Genomic DNA, 18,092 nt, shown 5'->3' with positions numbered 1-18,092 from the left:
GCATTTTACAAGTGCTGGCTGCAATGCCTAGGATGGGGTCATCAAATTTAAAGGAACTGCCCCTTCTGCAAAGTGGTTTCACCTAGCTGTCCTGATTCCCTCTCACCATGAGGGAGGCCGGCGGCCAGGATCCCAGCTGGCAGGAGCTGGCGGACGGAACCCCAGACCGGCAGCGGGCTGAGCCGCTCAGCCCGCTGCTGGTCTGGGGTCCTGGCCACTGGCCCCACTCAGCCCAGATCGGCAGCAGGCTGAGTAGGGCCTGGGATCCTTGTCTGGGGTTCCAGCCACCAGCCCCACTCAGCCCGCTGCTGGTCTGGGGTTCCATTCACTCATCTGGCAGCAGGATGAGCGGGGCTGGTGGCTGGGACCTCAGACTGGCAGTGGGCTGAGCGGCTCAGTCTGCTGCCGGTCTCAGGTACCGGCCACAGACACCACTTAGCCTGCTGCCGGTCTGGGATTCCATTCACCCAGACTAGCAGTGGGCTGAAAGGGGCCGATGGCTGGGACCTCAGACCGGCAGCGGGCTGAGCCACTCAGCACACTGCCGATCTGGGGCTCTGTCTGCCAGCTCCTGCCAGCCAGGATCCTGGCCGCCAGCTCCCCTCAGCCCCCTACCAGCCTGGGGTTCTGCTTACCGAGGCTGCCAGGAGGCTGAGCGGGGCCGGCAGCTGGGACCTCGACTGATAAGGGGCCAGCAGCTGGAACCCCAGACTGGCAGCAGGCCGAGTGCTACTGGCACCCCAGACTGGCAGCAGACTGAGCCACTTAGCCCCCTGCTGGCCCCGCTCAGCCCACCATCGGCCCACTCAGCCCACTCCCAGCTGAGTGAATGGAACCCCAGATCGGCAGTGGGCTGAGCAGGGCCAGTGGCTGGACCCCAGACCAGCAGTGGGCTGAGCAGGGCTGGTGGCTGGAACCCCAGACAAGGATCCCAGGGAAGGATCACACTAAATTGATAAGATCTGCATTTTAATTTTATTTTAAATGAAGCTTCTTAAATATTTTAAAAATCTTGTTTACTTTAAATACAACAATAATATATTTATATAATACCGACATAGAGAGAGACCTTCTACAAACGTTAAAATGTATTACTGGCACGCAAAACCTTAAATTGCAGTGAACTTGGCACACCACTTCTGAAAGGTTGCTGACCCATGCTCCAGGCACAAGTCTCAACGAGAATATATCAAAATTCATGAACACCAAGGGGGTGGGGACCAGTGGCCATATCCAGCTGCCTGTGACACCAGCGCACCCCTGGAGCGATTGCATGGATGGCAATGGGGTTACTGGGGGTTCACACTGGTGTATGTGGGAGCAGGATCTGCTCCCAGCTCTCATAGGGGAGCTGCAATTTTTCTCTCCCTCTTGGCTCTTCCCGCGCTGCCAATTCTTTAATCGAATCATCCGTTCAGGGAACTGGGGCAGAATCTCTGTGTGAGATTAGTATCTCCGCAGCTCATAGTACCAGAGTCCAGCCGGCACTCCAGCCACTCTGCATTCAGCCCCTTTATCACCCCACTCGGCTGGGCCAGGAGGAGGGGATACGGCTTCCAAGGTAGACACCTCAGGGCCACGTATTAGAGAGGCAAAGCTCACACCAGGTTTGGAAGGGGACTTTGTGTTGGAAAGAAAAAAGTTCCCTAGGGGCTGAGGGGATTGGGAAAGGGGAGCTGTACAGAGCTCAGTGCCATGGTGCCCCCCAAACCCAGCCCCCTCTGGGCCTACAGATCCATTCTCACCTGGCCCTGAGGGAAAGCAGGTGTTAGTGCATTGGGCCTGTGTGTGGTTGTGATACTCCATGGGGCAGAGATTCAGCCAGGCTGCTCTCCCGAGTCTTCTCCAAACCTTGAGGGCCAGGCTGCTTTCAAGATTCGTGAGGCCATACATGAAATAACCAGTGCAGAGGCCCATCCAGTCCTTCCCTGCCTATCCAGCGCCAGCCACTTCTGCACACCTTGTGCCCTGCCCCTGGGTCCTGCCTGCCACCTGCTCCAACTCCATAACATGGGTTCCCCCAGCCTCCAGATGGGACTGGGAAGCCAGGAGAGGGAGCTTAGCCTTGATGTGCAAGCAGGGTAATCTGAATGGGACCAGAGGTGGGAAGCTGGGTTTTCCTGCCTGGCTCCAGAAGCTGCAGCACAGGAATGCCTGGACCTCCTCTCTATGCTGTTGCAAGGAGGCAGCAGGACAGGGGTGACTCCATCACCTTGTTTTAGGGCACAATGGGAGAGAAGCTCATTACAAACCCCCCTGCAGTGGCCCAGTATGACCCTTGAGGCACCAAGAAGGAACCAAGCTCTGGAAGAATGAGTCTGTCTCACCCATGGGCCGCGTACCCTGTAGGAGAATGAGGAAAGAACAGAGAAGAGGGCTGCATGGATGGAGGATGGTTATTGCTTGGGCCCCTGGGTTGGAAGCAGAAACATAGACACAGTGCACAGGAGGGTGCACCATTTTAATGCCTTGAGGAGGGGGGCAGGGCAGAGATGTTGCTTATAGGGACTGGCAGGTTTTTAAGCTCTTCAAGCCTTTTAATCCCCTGCTTGATCACTAGTTAAATGTACCCACTGGATTTGAGATCATAGCATGTTCGCTACCAGGTCTGGGGCCAGCTCGTTTGCTAGTGGGTCTGTGACTGAAATGCGTTTGCTATTGGGTTTGTGATCATAGCACGTTCGTTACTGGTTTGCCATCAAGGTCTGTGAGGACCATGCATTCGCCATTGGGTCTGTGATTTAGCATTCACTGCTGGGTCATTACTGAGCTTGTGATTTACCCTGTCTTCATTAAAGGGTTACCATCAGCACTGTGGTTATAATGTGTTGCTATTGAGACATAGCAGCACTACAGGCTGTGTGTGTGTGTGTCACTGAAGAGCGAGTGCAATTTAGCTGGAAGGATCCTGGTGCTGCATCTTCTGCATGTGACTGTGTGGCTGAGACTCAGGGATGGAGCACAGTCAGCAGCTTCAGCGAGAGACTTTACAAGCAAATGAATGTGGTAGAGGACTGAATGGAAGAGGCAGTGGGTGCTGCTGGGAAATGGCAGAGAAGGAGTAAATCCCTTCCACCCACACTTTTCCATCACCCTTATACCCTCCCCTAAGCCTACACCTCTCTCCTGCCTGCGGGCACAGCTGTGCTCCAGGGGGCTGTTTGCAAGGCTGGCCTGGCACCACCCAGGTGAAGATGTGTCCTTCCTGCAGAGCCCTTGTGTTGTCTGTATCACATATGGAAGGACTCTTTCCTGTGGATGAGCCAGGCACTTCCAGGGGTGGGTTGTGCTAGTTGAGCCAGGGAGCGGAGACACCCACCTCGGTTAGCAAAGAACCAGCCTTGGGGATGCCTGGGGAGGCGCCTGCTTGAGGTCCCCATGACTGCTGCAGAGAGTGTGGGAATTCTGGATCCTCTCATTTCTGGCGGAAGAAGTGCTTGGAGTGACTGGGCCCCAGCGGTCTATGGACGATCCTGCTGGGGTGGGATGGAGTTCATATTGTGGGGGCGGGATCCACACTGGAAAATGGGGTTTCCTCCCAGGTCAGGGGTTTGGCAGGCCAGGGAGGAGATACCCAGAGCTAGTGGGGAAAGGGACTGGCAGGAGGAGGTGTTTGAGGTATTAACAGCCCCCACACAGATCCCTAGGTAAAGGCTACTGACCCCCTTTGAGGGGCAGGGAGGGAGCGTACTCTTCCTGTTGTGTGGCAGAGTCTGAGACCCTGACCCAGACACACCTAGGCACCAGGGATAGGGCAGGGCTGGGCTTATCACCGGCAAGGCCCCAAGCTGCCATAGGGGAGGAGGGCAATAGGGCATCGAGTTCTTCCTCCCTCTAGGGCCTGCTGTTGAATGGGAGATCAGGCCTGGCCAGAGAGTTCCCTTCCCATCTATGCCCAGGTGCTGAAGGGAGACAGTCAGCCCTGGGAAGAGATTTCTTCCCCTCTCAGGGAAGCAAGTGTATGTTTCCTCTAGGTCTCCCTATCAGTGAGGAGAAATGCAGGGTCCTGGGGTGGGGAGGGATTTTTAGCCTCTGGCCCAAGGGGGACAGTAAGGCTGCCGTGAATTGCCAAGATGGTAGGGAATGGCCATAATCATGGGAACCCAAGCAGCTGCTTTACCACTGAGCTGATTTATGGCTGCTCGGTGCCTCAATTTCCCCATCTGTTATAGCTGTTTTACAGTTAGGGAAACTGAGGCATGGAGAGGCTGTGACATGCCCATAGGCCATGGTTTAGCTCTGAATCACTATCGGAGCTGTGATTAGAACACTAGGTCATGCTCCCACTCTCTCAAATGCACTGGCTCCTATCCCAGCAGTGACAGCTCTTCCAGGTCCATTTCCTGTGTAACAGGGTGGGTGGGATGGGCCAGAACCAGGGATAAATAAACCCCTGGGAGGCAAATGGTGGAGCATTTCCCTCAGTTCAGAGATGCCACCTCTCTGCCTGTCTCTGATGTCTGAAGGAACAATCAGATCTTGCTTCTGATGCTCTAACTGCAGCCTTGGCTGAGATTAGCAGAAACCACTGGGCAATTCTGCTGAGACTTCCACTCCCAAATCAGTGAAATTCAACCGCTACTAACCTTCTGGCACACGCTGGGCTGAAGGGGCTGCAGAGCCTTCCAAGGGCAAAGTGACGACCCTCCTCCTGCAAAGCGCTCTGCCAGCCAGAACAGTGCATAAGAGATTGTGCTATGGGGCTTGCCCCTCCCCCGCCCCCCCGGCCCCAATGGAGGGGAACGCATGCAGAGCTGGGGGAAGAGTGCAGATCAAGCCGCTACTGGGCCCAGCTTCCCAGCTGGAAGAGAGGAAACACAGGAGGCACTAGCAGGACCGGCGCTAGGGGTTTGAGCGCCCTAGGCGGCTGGCAATTTCGGCGCCCCTCGCGCTGGTCCCGCGGCTCCGGTGAAGCTGCCGCAGTCGTGCCTGCGGGTGGTCCACCAGAGCCACGCGAGCAGCCACCCCCTCCGGCAAAACAGCACCCACCATTTATTCTGGCGCCCTAGGCAATCGCCTAGGCTGCCTAAATGGTAGCGCCGGCCCTGGGCACTAGCCTGAGTGGAATGGGGTAGCACCAGCCTCCGACTGGCTCCTAGGAAAAAGTCTCAACCCAGCCTACTGCAAGGAAAGTTCTTTGCCACTGCTGTGCAGGGAGAAGCCATGAGCCTGGATGGAGTGGGGCAGAAGAATGCGGCCAAGCTTTCTGCCTGGGGAGAAGCCACCACAGGCCCAGACACCCTTCAACCTGTGTATGGGGGTTCTAATGCAATGCAATCTGGATCTGAGCCCTTCCCCACACCAGTCCTCATGCTTCAGGGCCCAAGATGATCACTGACAAGGGTCAGGAAGAAACTCCCACCCTCTCCAGGTACTCTGGGGAGCTTATGCTTTTCTCCGGCTCTGTCTGGGAGGTAAGAACAGATGGATAGGTTTTGAGTTCCCGCTACAGATGGGCTCAGCCCACAGAATTGACAGGTATCACTGAGCAAGGGAAGATAGATGTGCATGGACCACAGTCCATGCTGCAGGGCGAGATGAGCAGTAGCAGCCCAGCAGCAGGGCACTGACCCCAACTGCTCCCATCAAATCACAAGCAGCTATAAGCACCTCAACGTTCAGTGTTGGGATTATTACTATTATTTATTATGTCCTGTAGCGCCTAGGAGCCCCAGTCTTGGCCCAGGACCCCACTGCGCTAGGCACTGTCCAGACACAGAACAAAAAGACGTCCCTCTGCACCACAGAGCTTATGATCTAAGTATAAAACAAGAGACGGCAAATAGACATGGGATTTAGCTCAGGTCCATCTCTAGTTCTACCTGACTATGTGACTATTACATTGGGAAGAGCAGAATGGGAAGTAGTAACTTGTGAACCAAAAGTAGGGACATGAAGGAACGTCTGACCCTTGTAACTGGTGGGGCGCGGGAGGAGGAAGGCAGGGCAAGCAATGGAGAGTGAGTGTGATGGTGGTTCCCCAGCTAAGTAGAGGTAATGGCCACTGTCAGGAATCAGCACCTGCAGCACAGCCAATTGCTACTGAATACAGCTGGCCAGTAGTAGGCTGCCTGATTGGCTAACCTGCCTGATTGGTTGGAAGAGTCAGCAGCCCATCTCTTAAGCCCTATCCCAGCAGTAGTGCCCTAGTTGTTTAAAGCATCTGTCTGTGCTAGTACCTGTATGTGTATGGTCAGCCTTGCTTTGTTCCAGGTAATGTAGTCCTGACTCTTGGCTCTGATTCCTGACTTTGGCTCTGGCATCTGACTCTGTATAAGACCCTTGATTCTAAAGCTGGACTTCTGACTGTAAACCCTAGGCATAACTGCCTATGTCTCAGTCACTGACACCCACTGTATCAAACTGCTATATAAACCACAACTACATGTGGACATGGGTGTAGAACTTGGTCCTTCTGCTCCAAAACCACAAGCCTGTACCACCTGAGATCTTAGATGGTACCATATGGTCCACCCAGTCACTAGAAATCAACATCATACATTTATATATGCAATTAGTGAATTATAATCCCCTGTGTCAGTACCCTAGTTTCCCTTCCTATCACCCCAGGCTCCTGTTCCTTGGTCCTCACAATATTTAATCCTGTGGATCACTAGCAAAGCCTCCACAGACTCATGATATATGGAATAGCAGATCTCCTTAAATAGGAGGTGTTTATTAGAGCAAACTTCAAAAGACATGAACAGGCTTCCACACAGCTTGAGCTCCCACTTAGTCTGTGTTGTTTACTAGAATCTGCACTCCATGTGGTGCTCTAGCCAGCACATGGTGACATCTAGTGGCTTCCATGTATAATTGCACATAAACACATCATAGAGACCACAGAGAACCTCTACTAATGAGGCTTCCTTGTTGAAAACTTAAATAAACCCTTTAGTTTTATCCACTGGTTAAACTCAAAACGTCACTTAGACAAAATGTGGTGATGACCCCAGTGCCTGCGACTTGGCTACAGGACTCCAAATACTTCATTTGTTAGTTAAATATATGAACTCACAAAGAAATGCTAATTTGCTCCATGCTGTTGCCTTTTAGTTACTTGGTGGTTCCCAGCAGGATCATCATTAAGAGCTTTAGAAATTAGAAACAAACAATTGTCTTAAGGAACAAGTGAAAAATGGTCCTTTCCAGATAGTTTGTCTTGGATTTCAGCTTTGTAAAATGATACCGTTTTGTTGAGCTTTAATATTAAATAGACATATTTGAATTACTTTCACTGAAACCTGTGTACACATATACATACATACACTACGGCATTGGGCTAGCCTCAAAGCAGCAGAGAGGAAGGCTGAGCTTTGTGGTTAAAGCACTGGATTAGGACTCAGGAGTTCTAGGTTTAATTCCTAGCTCTGCCACAGCCTCCGTGGGCAAATTAGTTGGGGCTGGACTTTCAAAAGAGTGCAGCATGCTGGGTGCTAAGCAAGTGGAAATCTGGCCCTAAATCTCTTTCTGCCAGTTCCCCATCTTTAAAATTGGGATAATATTTCCTTTCTCCCACCCGCTGTCTGTTTTGTCCACTTAGACTGGAAACTCTTCAGTCAGGGACTGTTTCACTATGTGTATGTTCAGAACCTAGCACGACGAGGTCCTGATCTCAGTTGTGTGGCCTCTAGATGCTACTGTAATACAAACAATACTGAAAGAAAGTGAACGACTAGGAACATAGGAGAAACTGATCAGCTGAGTTTAATGATTCAAACTGAGAGAGATGCAGAAAACAGGTGAACAGCACAACTGGTTAAAAAGTCCACTGGCCTCCTTGAACACTCAAGGATTTTTGGTAACACAGGGCAGGGTGAAAGTTGCTATGGCACTCTGGAAAACTGTACCCTGTAGCTCTAAGCATGATTTTTATCCTGTTTAAATACAGGCTGTCTCAGAAAGAAACCAGCAGGCGTATTCATGAATAGAACCCACTTCCAACTCATGTTGTACATGTGCAAACCTACAACATGGATTAACCCTGTGTGGGTGCACACTCTTGTATTTCTTGTTGCTCCGTGTCAACAGATGGAAAGGCATCGGTGGGCGAGATAATGACACTAACGATGGTGGTGGCAGGGTTTGTAGGCACACAGAAGGTGCTCAGTAGTGAAGGATTTTGATTAGGGAGGGGCCGATTCAGATTGAAGTAGCAGCAGCTCCATTCTCCACCTAAAATTCAAACTGACTCACTTGATTGTGGGAAAGGTTGGGTCAGTCCTTGCTATTTCCCCTGCTGCTGCTCCCTTCCTGGTTCTCGTAGGACTTCTTGACCCAGTGTGGCAGACCCTGGAGATTCCCATTAAACACCTGGGTCCTATCACCCCATCAGGTCAGGAGAGGAGAAAAGGCATAAATGCAGAGGCCTGGGCTAGAATCTGCTGTGACTGTGGCACAGAGAGGCAACCCCAGCCCTAAGGAGGGGAGACACTGGCAGCCAGTGCAGAGGCATCTGCTTGGAGCAGGGCTTGAAGCCATCAGCCCATGGCTCATGCTCTAGGCAGCCAGAGTCATGCCATCATGCCAGAGTCATGCTAGAGTCCGCCGTCCAGCATTCCTAGACTTTGGGTGTACAGCAGGGCCATGGGCACAATCTATCTCTTAGTTTGCTGTCCAGGACTCCTCTGGGTTCTGGGATTCCTGCTGGGCTCTCTCCTCATAGCACCCTTCCCTTGAGGAGTAGATCTGTGGTTCACAGCTGCTTTACTGTATCCTCCTCTGAATGACCTGCCTGGTAAACCAGGTAGGTTGGAATTACAGCCATGTTCCCTTCCCCACTTACCATGGTCACCCTGTCTGTTCGGCTCCCCACTGGCGCTATGTATCAGGTGGCCTGGAGCCCAAGCCCACTGAAGTCCATGGACTCTGGATTAGGAACAGTTAGGGGTTCATCTAAGCCCACAGGTTTGCTCAGCACTGGCTTTGACCCTCTATTTTCATATTCCAGGGTGGGTCTCTTCTGTCTTAAGGCATGAGCCATGGCCTAATGAAATCAATGGCTATGATGCGGGTCCTTTAGGAGCAAGGAGATGCACTGCCCTTTCTCATCCCCCCCCAAAGACTCTTGTTGGGGAAACTGCCCTCGCCAGAGTCTCTGCCTTTCTCAGAACTCCCCGCCCGGGCCCACGAAGCCAGGGAAGAGCTGTGTGTCAGTGGGGCCGTCATGCTGGCAGACAGCTGGCAAATGAGCTGAATGGCCCTATGTGTAGTGACTTCTGCAAGATGAAACATAAATCTGAGCAGCGAAACGGCACGAGCAATGGGAGTGGGGGAGAGAGAACATCAGAAAGGAATAGGAGAGATTCCAAGAGGGCAGAGGAAAATAAAATACGGAGAAAGGAAGATGGAGGCCAGGAGTTAAAGGATAAGTCAACCCCACTGTCCCATTCTCCCTCCCCCACCTCTGGCCATCTGCTTCTATTGCTCAGAGCCTGCTCTGAAACTACCAGGCTGAGCAGAGAGCCATTGGCTTCAATGTGGACTAGAAACAGCACCCAGCACCCTCTGCACAGAGTCAGTAGTGAGCCCGCAGCCCCAGCATGGTGCTGTGCTGCCCGGAGTTCATTCTGAACCCAGGGCTCCACAACGTCCTCGAGGATACGGAGCTGCTGGAGGCATCCCAAAAACAAGTCCTTGCCCCTTGTCTCGAAGCCATTTTCAAGAGCAGGGTTAACCTGGTGCCCTGGTCGCCTTCCAGTGTGTTCGATGATCTACGTTCTCCCTCCAGTTTCAAACGGGCAGATCATTCTTGGCACCTCCCTATGCACTGTTGTGTGGTGTTGCTGTGTGCTGTTAAAGAGCTGCTGTACCCCAACCCAGAGGTGGGTGACAGATTCCTATGCATATCGTCATTCCTGCAGCTGATCTTCTCTGAGACTATAGGAATTCTGTGCGTATAACAATTTCAGGATTGGGATTGCGGTTGCCCAGGTCCTGGGGATCCTTCTGGTGAAGGGTGCTGTATAAATATAAAGGAGTTTGTAACAGGCTGACTGAGACATCCATTCCTTTTAGCAGGCATTGATCGTGTTAGGAAAAGATTTAGTGGGTTTGGCTGAAACAGAGGCAGGTGGCTCTATATGCCACTTGAATATAAGGGAGGTAGAAGAGGATCTCTGAGAGAAAGGAGACCTAGCATGTGGGCTGAGTAACCTCAAGAGAGAAGCAACCAAGCCTGGGTGAAGGTTTGAGCAGAGCTAATTACTGCTAATTAAGCCAAAGCCTAGGAAGGAGGTGAGTTTGGATGCTGCGCACCATGGAGGCTTTGCTTTGGAGCAGGCTGGGAAAGGGGCCTGCTCACAGTTGTATCTCTGGGACCCAAACTGCTCCTTTTGGAATTAATGGCAAAACTTCCCTTACTTTCAATAAAGGCAGGATTTGGCCCTGTTATTACTATATGTGCACACTGGTGAAAACTGTCCCAGTGCTAGGGGTGACGCAGGGGAGAAGAAAGGTGTGGAAATCCACTTCTGTGCCATGCATTTCTCTGAAGAGAGTGAAAATACATAGGGCCAGATTCTGGGGTGGTGCAAATCACCGTCGTTTCACAGAAGTCAATGGAGCTAGGCTGACTTACACCAGCTGGGAATGTGTCCCAAAGAAGCAATGCAGATATCAGCAAAGTCAAGTGAAAACATGCCTGATTTACACGGCACTGCATGTGGGAGACTTGGCAAAGGCAGGGTTGGGCTTTGTTCTCCAGGCCAGGGCTCTCAGTTTGATTAGCTAAATAAAAAACCTCCAGGGAGGAGGGCAGAGTTATAAGCACCGGAGTGATCAACATGGACAGGCAGGGAAGGAGCCCCCGCTTCAGGTGCAGCTTTTCTGTTAATGGGATTAATTCACCAGAATCCCCCGAGCATCCCTGCTCCCCTGTCACCTTAAATGAATTTCAATGGCCAGACCAGGTGTGGTTTTCCTTTTTATGCTGGTGAAAGCCTGTCAGGTGGAGTTCTCCCATCACAGAACCAGGTACAGCATGGGTGGCATCGGGGCAAGGTTCCCTAGTGTGGCCTGGCCAATGCCCTTTGACGTGAAAGGAATCTCACCTAAGATCATAAGGGGCAATCTGCTGAAACTGCTGACAAAGAGGTTAATTAATACCAATGGTGCTGGGACAACTACATCCGCTACCTCTTTAAAGTAAAAAAACAAGCCCAGTCCAGGTGTCTCTGTTAAATGGACCCACGGCATTCTGATTGGACCCACTAGTATTGCACCAAGGACCACGTCTTCACCATGGGAAGTTCATTGTGTCCCTACCCTAGGTGATCACTTTCTTGATGGCAGGGTTTGTGAGGCACAGAGAATTCCCTAAGCTAGAGCACTCTCTAAAGAGATTCCTTCAGAGATCCATGTACCCTAGTTCCAGGTGGGACTATTGTGATATTAGGTGTAGTGTGTGTGCGTTCACATACACCCACCCCACACTCTGCATCTCTGGAAGCAATACCACAAACTCAGCACGGTAACAACAAGCATTTTCTTCAACTCCTGGCCACAAAATGTTTTTACTTTTTGCACGCTCTAAAAGAAGATCCATCTTCTCCTTGCTCTCCCCAGGGCTAAGCATTATTGTTCTGAATACAGGAGACCCACCAACACTTTCTTCCAGGGATCTCAGAGTTCTTTGCAATCTTTCCATAAATGTGCATGGCACTTCACAGATCAAAGAAAGACAAGGTCTCTGTCCAGAGGAATTTACAGTCTAAGTGATGATGAGATGTACCAGGCATGTGCATAGACACTAACAGGGATGAAGGCTGTAGAGAAATGAAGTAGTATTGCTAAACCCAAACATGAGTCAGGCCCCCTCAAAATGAGACCGACTTAAAAATCACAAGATTTAGAAAAATAAATATGTGGGTTCTGGTGGTTTGTCTTCTGGTTTCTGAGACTTTAAGGGTCATGTTTTCAAGCTTTTCTCAGCACCCAGGAGGTCTAAAAACTTACTTTTTATTTTAAAATAAACTAAGAGTTTCAAGAAATCATGACTCCAGGAGCTGAGGGTTTTAAATCAATCACCAAATACCGTGAGACTTGTGATAAAATTGAGAGTTGGCAGCATTGTGATGGTTTTGGATGTATAATAATAATACCTAGCTCTTACACTGTGTTTTTATTAGTAAATCTCAAAGCACTTTACAAATGATCAGTTTCCCCATTTTACAGAGAGGGAAACTGAGGCACAGGGATGGGACTTGCTCAAGGTCACCCAACAGGTCAGTGGCAGACCAACGAATAGAGTACAGGTCGCTTGAGGCCCAGTCCAATGCTCTACCCCCTAGGCCACATTATCACAGCATGGAGAGTCTCTTTTTACCTTCCTTCATGCACACAGACTCAGAGGGTTTGGTGTCTTCACGGGAAAAGTGTTGCCTGACTCTGCTCTCAGTGCCCCTAGAGGAGCTCTGTGGACTCACTCCTCATTTACACCACTGTAAGGGTGAGGGGAAGCAGGCTCACTGTTCCAAAGAGAGATTGGAGGCACAGCAGATCAGGTCAAGAAGGGCGGGGGTGTGCCCAGGAGCAGGAGGACAGGTGGAAGATGGTGCTGAGGTGGTAGGAGGAGAATACAGAGGGGTGGTTAATTTAGCTGCTTTCTCTGTGGAGAGAAAGGATCAAATGGGGAGTCAAAGGAGACAAGGTCGGGGAGAGAGAAGGGGATGCATTCTGTTGGGCTTTGCAGGTGAGGACAAGGACCACGGTGAGGGGAAAGCAGCGTAAGAATTTGAGATGGAGCTGGAAGTTGTCAGAACTGCCTTCCAGATGGGCTGGGGTTGGGAAAAGGCTTCAGTAGTGGAGGTGAAAGATGGATCAGGGCTTGGACTAGGGTTTTGTTGGACAAAGCCTGGGCAGGAAGGGATTTTGTGTAGGAATCTGGTGCTGATGGTGTTAACATGGGAGGGGAAGGGGTGAAAGGTGAAGGGTGCTGTGAGTCTGAAGGAGCAGGGATGATGGTAGCTTTGTTAGTAGAGATGGGGAAGGAGGGGCAGGTTTCGGGGACAGGGTTCGGTTAATCCTCACAAACCCTGTGACAGAGGGGGAACTATCTCTGTTTTATAGATGGGGAAACTGAGGCACTGAGCAGTGACATGATGGGCCCGTGGTCACACAGCAAGTCAATGGCAGAGCGATAAGCAGATTTTGAGGATCTCAACTTGCTCTCAGACCTGTGAATTGGAGCCTGGACACCCCCTCTGTAAGCACCTGGCCTATTCCCTGCTCTGTAGGATGCAGCAGTTGGGACAGGCCCCTGTTCTGACTAGTCCATCCCATGGCTTTCCCTTCTCTGTGTGGCACAGGAATGAACATGGTCACTGACCCTGGGATCTTCCATCTGTTCAGCTTCATTGCAGCATGTTGAACACCTAGGGCTTTCTGGGTAACATTGTGTCCTGCCCTCTGGGCTCCAAACCACCACCCCTTCCCAGATGTGGCCTCCTGCTCCCTGGGCCAGACTGGCAAGGGCTGGGAACTGCTGTTTGCAGAGCCAGCCCTTTCTGCCCTGGCAGGAGACCTCACTACTCACTGGCAACGCCTGCTGGCTGCTTGAGGGGTGATGACCAGCTCAGAAAGGCTCCCACCAAACCTTCCTTGGCCAGAGGCTGCTGGCTGGGATAGGTTCAGAGAGGACTGAGGGGCATGGTTAAAAGGAGAGCAGGGTGACCCGGGAGCTGTAAGGGATGGGGGTAACCTGGGTGTGTGTGGGGGGTGGAAATAAAGAAGGGAGGTGTCTTCTACAGAAGATAGCTTAGAGAGAGTCTGAGTAGAAATATCAGTATCAGAGCAAAATATTTATCATTATAATTAGGAATACCAGCCACTGCACCACCCACCCCCATGGAAAGAAACCAGGAGCCCTTCCTGCAACCTGCCTGCCAGGTGCCAGATCAGATCCCCCTCTCCAGGGCTGCAAGCTGCTCCATCTCCTCTTAGGACCCGCTCTCCCCCATCCCTTCCACAGCAACGCGCTTTTGGGAAGCTGAGAGGGGGAAGGGGGGACCTGGCCTTAGCAGATTTCCTCCCCCTCCCTTCCCCCCACGATGCATGCACCGCAGCCTGGCCACAGCTCCGGTGCTGCAGGTAGAAACTGGCAGGTGGGAACCAGACCCGTGTGTCTCCGGCTGTAGGGAAGGAGTGGGGGACGGGGATGCAGCATCCCTTTTGCAAAACTACCTTCCAAGCAGCGAGGTCACTGCCCCCCTCCAGTTTGGGCGGGGGGAGAAAGGTGCCCCACTGCTGCACGGCGGATCCTGCTGGGACAGCTGGACAGCCCCCCCCATTCCGGCTGCAGCGAGCGCCACAGGGACGTTTGCTCCCTTAGCCAGCAGCCCGGCGCGCAGAGAGGGGTCCCCCGGTGCATTTCCCTGCCGCAGGCGAGGCGCTTACCTGGGGCGTCCCCGTCAGTGCATAGAGCAGCCGCCCCCTGCTGAAGGGTGCAAGGCGGGAGCGAGGCCGGGGCGAGCTGAGCAGAGGGCGGGTGCGGGGCGCCAGGCTCCTGCGTCCGCCGGTCGAGCTAGCAATGAAGCAGCCGCGCCAGGACTGCAGGCGAGGCGCGCGCTCCCTCCCTCCCTGCCTGTCTCCTCCCGCAGCCGCCCACCTCCTTCTGCTGGTTTCCATGGCAACTGGGTAATGCTCAGCACCTCCAGCAAGCCCCGGCCACGCGCGGGCTCTCGCCCCTCCTGCCCCCCCGCGAGCACAGGTGCCATCCGCCGTGCGCCCCCGCATCCTCGGGCATTGCACACGCGCGCAGCAGTCACAAATGCTGCTGAGACCCTCACACGGGCGTGTGTGCACACGCGTGACCCTCACACGGGCGTGTGTGCATACGTGTGTGACTCTCCTGCTCATGCATGTGTGAAGTTTATGCTCACATGAGCACATGTAAATGCACAGCCTTCATGCTTGCACTGGTGTGTGTGTCTGTCTGTGTGACCACGCTCACCCTGCCGTGCACCCATGAGCCACCTTCACACTCCCATTGACTTGTATGTGTGCAAACACAGTAGTTAAAAATGAAAAATGCACTCAGGCAATCCACAGCTGCAAATGGAGGGGAATGGAATGATGAGTTCTGACCTGTTTGGGTTTATTGGGTTGCATTAATCAGATGAATTTTCAAGCCCTGGTAAGGAAGAGATGAATCAATTACCAGGTACTGCTAGGCATAGACAGATTATGCGCGTGGCTCAGTTCCCTTTATGCAGCTCTATCAATTCACCACCTTGAACATCTGCACAGACACAGAGCTCTGCCTATGCACATTATTCATGACCTGTGCTACCCCCTGACATTCTAGTCCTGGCCTCCCAATTCAACTTCTGTCCTGATCTGCTGTACCAGTCCTGTGCCCACACAACTCTACAAATGCACCTTAATGCTGACTCTCAGCATCCTCTGCTATTCCAGCCCTGGGCCTATCCTGCCCAGAGACTGCCAGCTTTGCCCAGTTATCCCAGAGGGCATCGTAGTTCTTGTGATCTAGCCAAAGGCTCATGGAGGGCTAGGCTGAGACCCACCAGTCTTTCACCTCTGACCTAAGGAATTTTAACAAATGTCTCCATGGAGAAATCACAGTGAACTGATCCAGTGCCTCATCTGACCCCTGGTCATCACTTTATTTCATGATCCTCATGGTGCATCAGCATTGCTAAATATACCTAGCGATCAGCCTTAAAAAGGGGGGAGCTTGGACCTCACACTAGTGAGACAATTTAGAAACCCTCGTGTGTTCCTCAGCATTTTGGGAGGTCTGGGACTCCTAGCTCCCCACTCTGCCTGACCGTGGCTGTTCACATTACGACCTAGTGTACGGCCTCTGCTGTTTGAACGCATTACAACATTAGATTAGTTTTGTTCCAGACGCACATTCTCCAGGGAGAGTACAAGCATTGCTCGTGCCCTATTTACAATGGGTGCCAGGAATCCCAAGTGCACATGTGCTAGGCACCAAGCTATAGGTCTGAACAGGCATCTGGGCTCCTTGTTTAATGCTGGTAGGCCAGAACTGTCTTCTCTCTAGAGAGCTCGCTCGGTGACAATCTGCCCTGCTTCCATGTCTGACTTGCAGTTTTAATCTGATCTTGCCGGAAAGGGAGCAGAGAGGGATAAACTCTCTCCGGGGGTAGGGATTCCATCTTAAAGTCTTCCATGTAGGAAGCCAGATGAGTGGAAATGGAGCATCAAGCCGGGTAGTCTCATTATCAGCAGGTGACATCCCCTCTGCCTGTTTGTTCCTTTGCGGCTACCCAGATTGGAGCGAAAGGACCAGTGGCAATATTTGGAGAGGGAGCCCTACCTCAGTAAATTAAAATCAGCTCTAAACAGAGTTGGGCCTGGATTCAAGCTTCCCCAAAGTGCACGGGTGTCTGAGTTGGGGGCCTGTCTCCAGTCCTGTCTGGAGACTGGTTGCTGAGTGCATTGGGGATGCATTTCTTTATATTACTGGAATGGGAACCAGAGAAAACCATGTTCCTTTCTTCCCTGAACTGTGCTGCAGAGTGTTTTCCCTCCCCAGCCTAGAGAAGCTTAATATAGAGTCACGATGGAACCCCAGGGCCCTATGTCTGAGTGACTGAGGATCCTCAACTTGCTTGTTTCTCTCTTCTTTACCTTCAATCCCCATTGTGCCCTCCCTCCAAAGCACCTAGGAAAGACAGGAATGGGATCTAGGCCACTGAGGTTTGCATCTAGCAGACCTATTAGATCCTAGCATTACATCCCATCAGAACAACAGCATGGGCCAGCTAGAATGTATTCTGTTCCCAGGAGAGCCAATGTCCCAGAAGCAGCATTCCTGGTGCTCCCTTAGCACCCTCCACTCCCTATAGTGCATGCGTTCTCTCTCTCTCGTTTTCTCCAAGCAGATCCAGCATGGTTCCTGTTACAGTGTAAATAGGGATCATATCACGTACTGCATGGGAATCGGCAGCCAGGCTGCAGGAGGAGCTTTATTCAGCGGGCAGCCCTGTGTCTGCTGCAGATAGAAAGACCCATCAGATGCCTTTAAATGCTACTGAGGGAGACCCAAACCAGAGCCATCTGTTGGGAGAATCTGATATGCAGCCTCATCACTGATGTCACTTATCTGCCTTAAGACATGCAAATGTATGCAGGAAACAACAGCCCCTCCTGTGAATAACCTGGTACAAGTGCCAGAGGAAGCAACGCTGGTTCCTCTTCCCCCAGGCAAGGGCACAGTGAAAAGGGGCCTGCGTAGCTCAGGGGATTGGTAATAGGCTAGAGAGAATTTTGTCTTTTTAAATCGCAAGTGTGAATTCATATCAAGCTGGTACTGAGGAAATTTTATGACCATCTGATCACTGCTTGGTAGCCTGTGTGAAGTGAGCTTGGTGGGTCTGAGTCCTGATCCCAATGCATGGGTGCCCCCATCATCACATCCAGTCCTCTAGCCAGTCTCTGAGATGATGGTGATGAGCTCTAGAGATGGTTCCTTCAGGCCAGCACTTGAGCAGTGAGAGAGAGGCATTAAAGCAGCTTTAGAGCAGGGGGGACATTGTCCTAGCTCCTGTCTCCAGCTCCAGCAGAACATCTTCCCTCCATGGGTCTCAGCCCCTCTCACCAGGATTCACCCTGCCCTATGGCCCAATCCCAGCCTGGTGTATTGTCTCCTTGTTTGGAAGGTGGATTCTGTAGGCTTCCGGTGGAGTCTCCTTGCTTTGTTCTCTTTTGTGCCTCTTGGTCCCTCTGTGGGCCCAGCTGAGCACTGGGGAAGCTTGCCCTGCTGCTGCCCATGCTGAACCTGCTCTGTGGATGTGCAGAGGCATCCAGGGATGTCAAGTCAGCCCACTTCACCAGCCAAAGGAGCTGATTTATTCTTCAAACGTGCCATCCTAGAACGTTTAAAAGATGCATGATATGGACATCAGCGACAGACGATCTGGGCTGACTCTTCTCCCATCTCTGCCACTCTCAGCTCTGGCTCGCATTTGATCCTGCAAGCAGGAGACAAGAGAACACAGCCCAGGGCTTGCCATAAATACAGGGCAAAGGCTGCGCATGCTCCGTACTGCACCCAGGTCAGGGGCAGATCACACTGTGGGTGACTCTAGGGCCCCTGAGGTTAT

At 52.1% G+C, this 18,092-nt stretch overlaps 1 protein-coding gene across 3 annotated transcripts in view; it reads right to left on the bottom strand.

Annotated features, from left to right (window-relative positions):
- The window catches only part of PACSIN1 (protein kinase C and casein kinase substrate in neurons 1), a 50,805-nt gene that overhangs the window by 22,662 nt on the left and 10,051 nt on the right, over positions 1-18,092 (bottom strand). The window contains exon 2 of one of the 3 annotated variants that reach the window (XM_050953046.1): positions 4,587-4,663. The exons of 1 other annotated variant lie outside the window; for it this stretch is intronic. The gene's annotated coding sequence lies outside the window, so the exon portion shown is untranslated. Of the gene's footprint in view, positions 1-4,586; positions 4,664-14,394; positions 14,551-18,092 lie in introns of those variants that run through there. One more of the 3 variants, XM_050953045.1, reaches the window with a different exon arrangement.

This window comes from Gopherus flavomarginatus, chromosome 5, assembly GCF_025201925.1.
Source record: "Gopherus flavomarginatus isolate rGopFla2 chromosome 5, rGopFla2.mat.asm, whole genome shotgun sequence".
Classification (NCBI taxonomy): domain Eukaryota; kingdom Metazoa; phylum Chordata; order Testudines; family Testudinidae; genus Gopherus; species Gopherus flavomarginatus.
The sequence above is the reverse complement of the archived record's forward strand: the minus strand, read 5'-3'. Positions and strand labels throughout refer to the sequence as shown.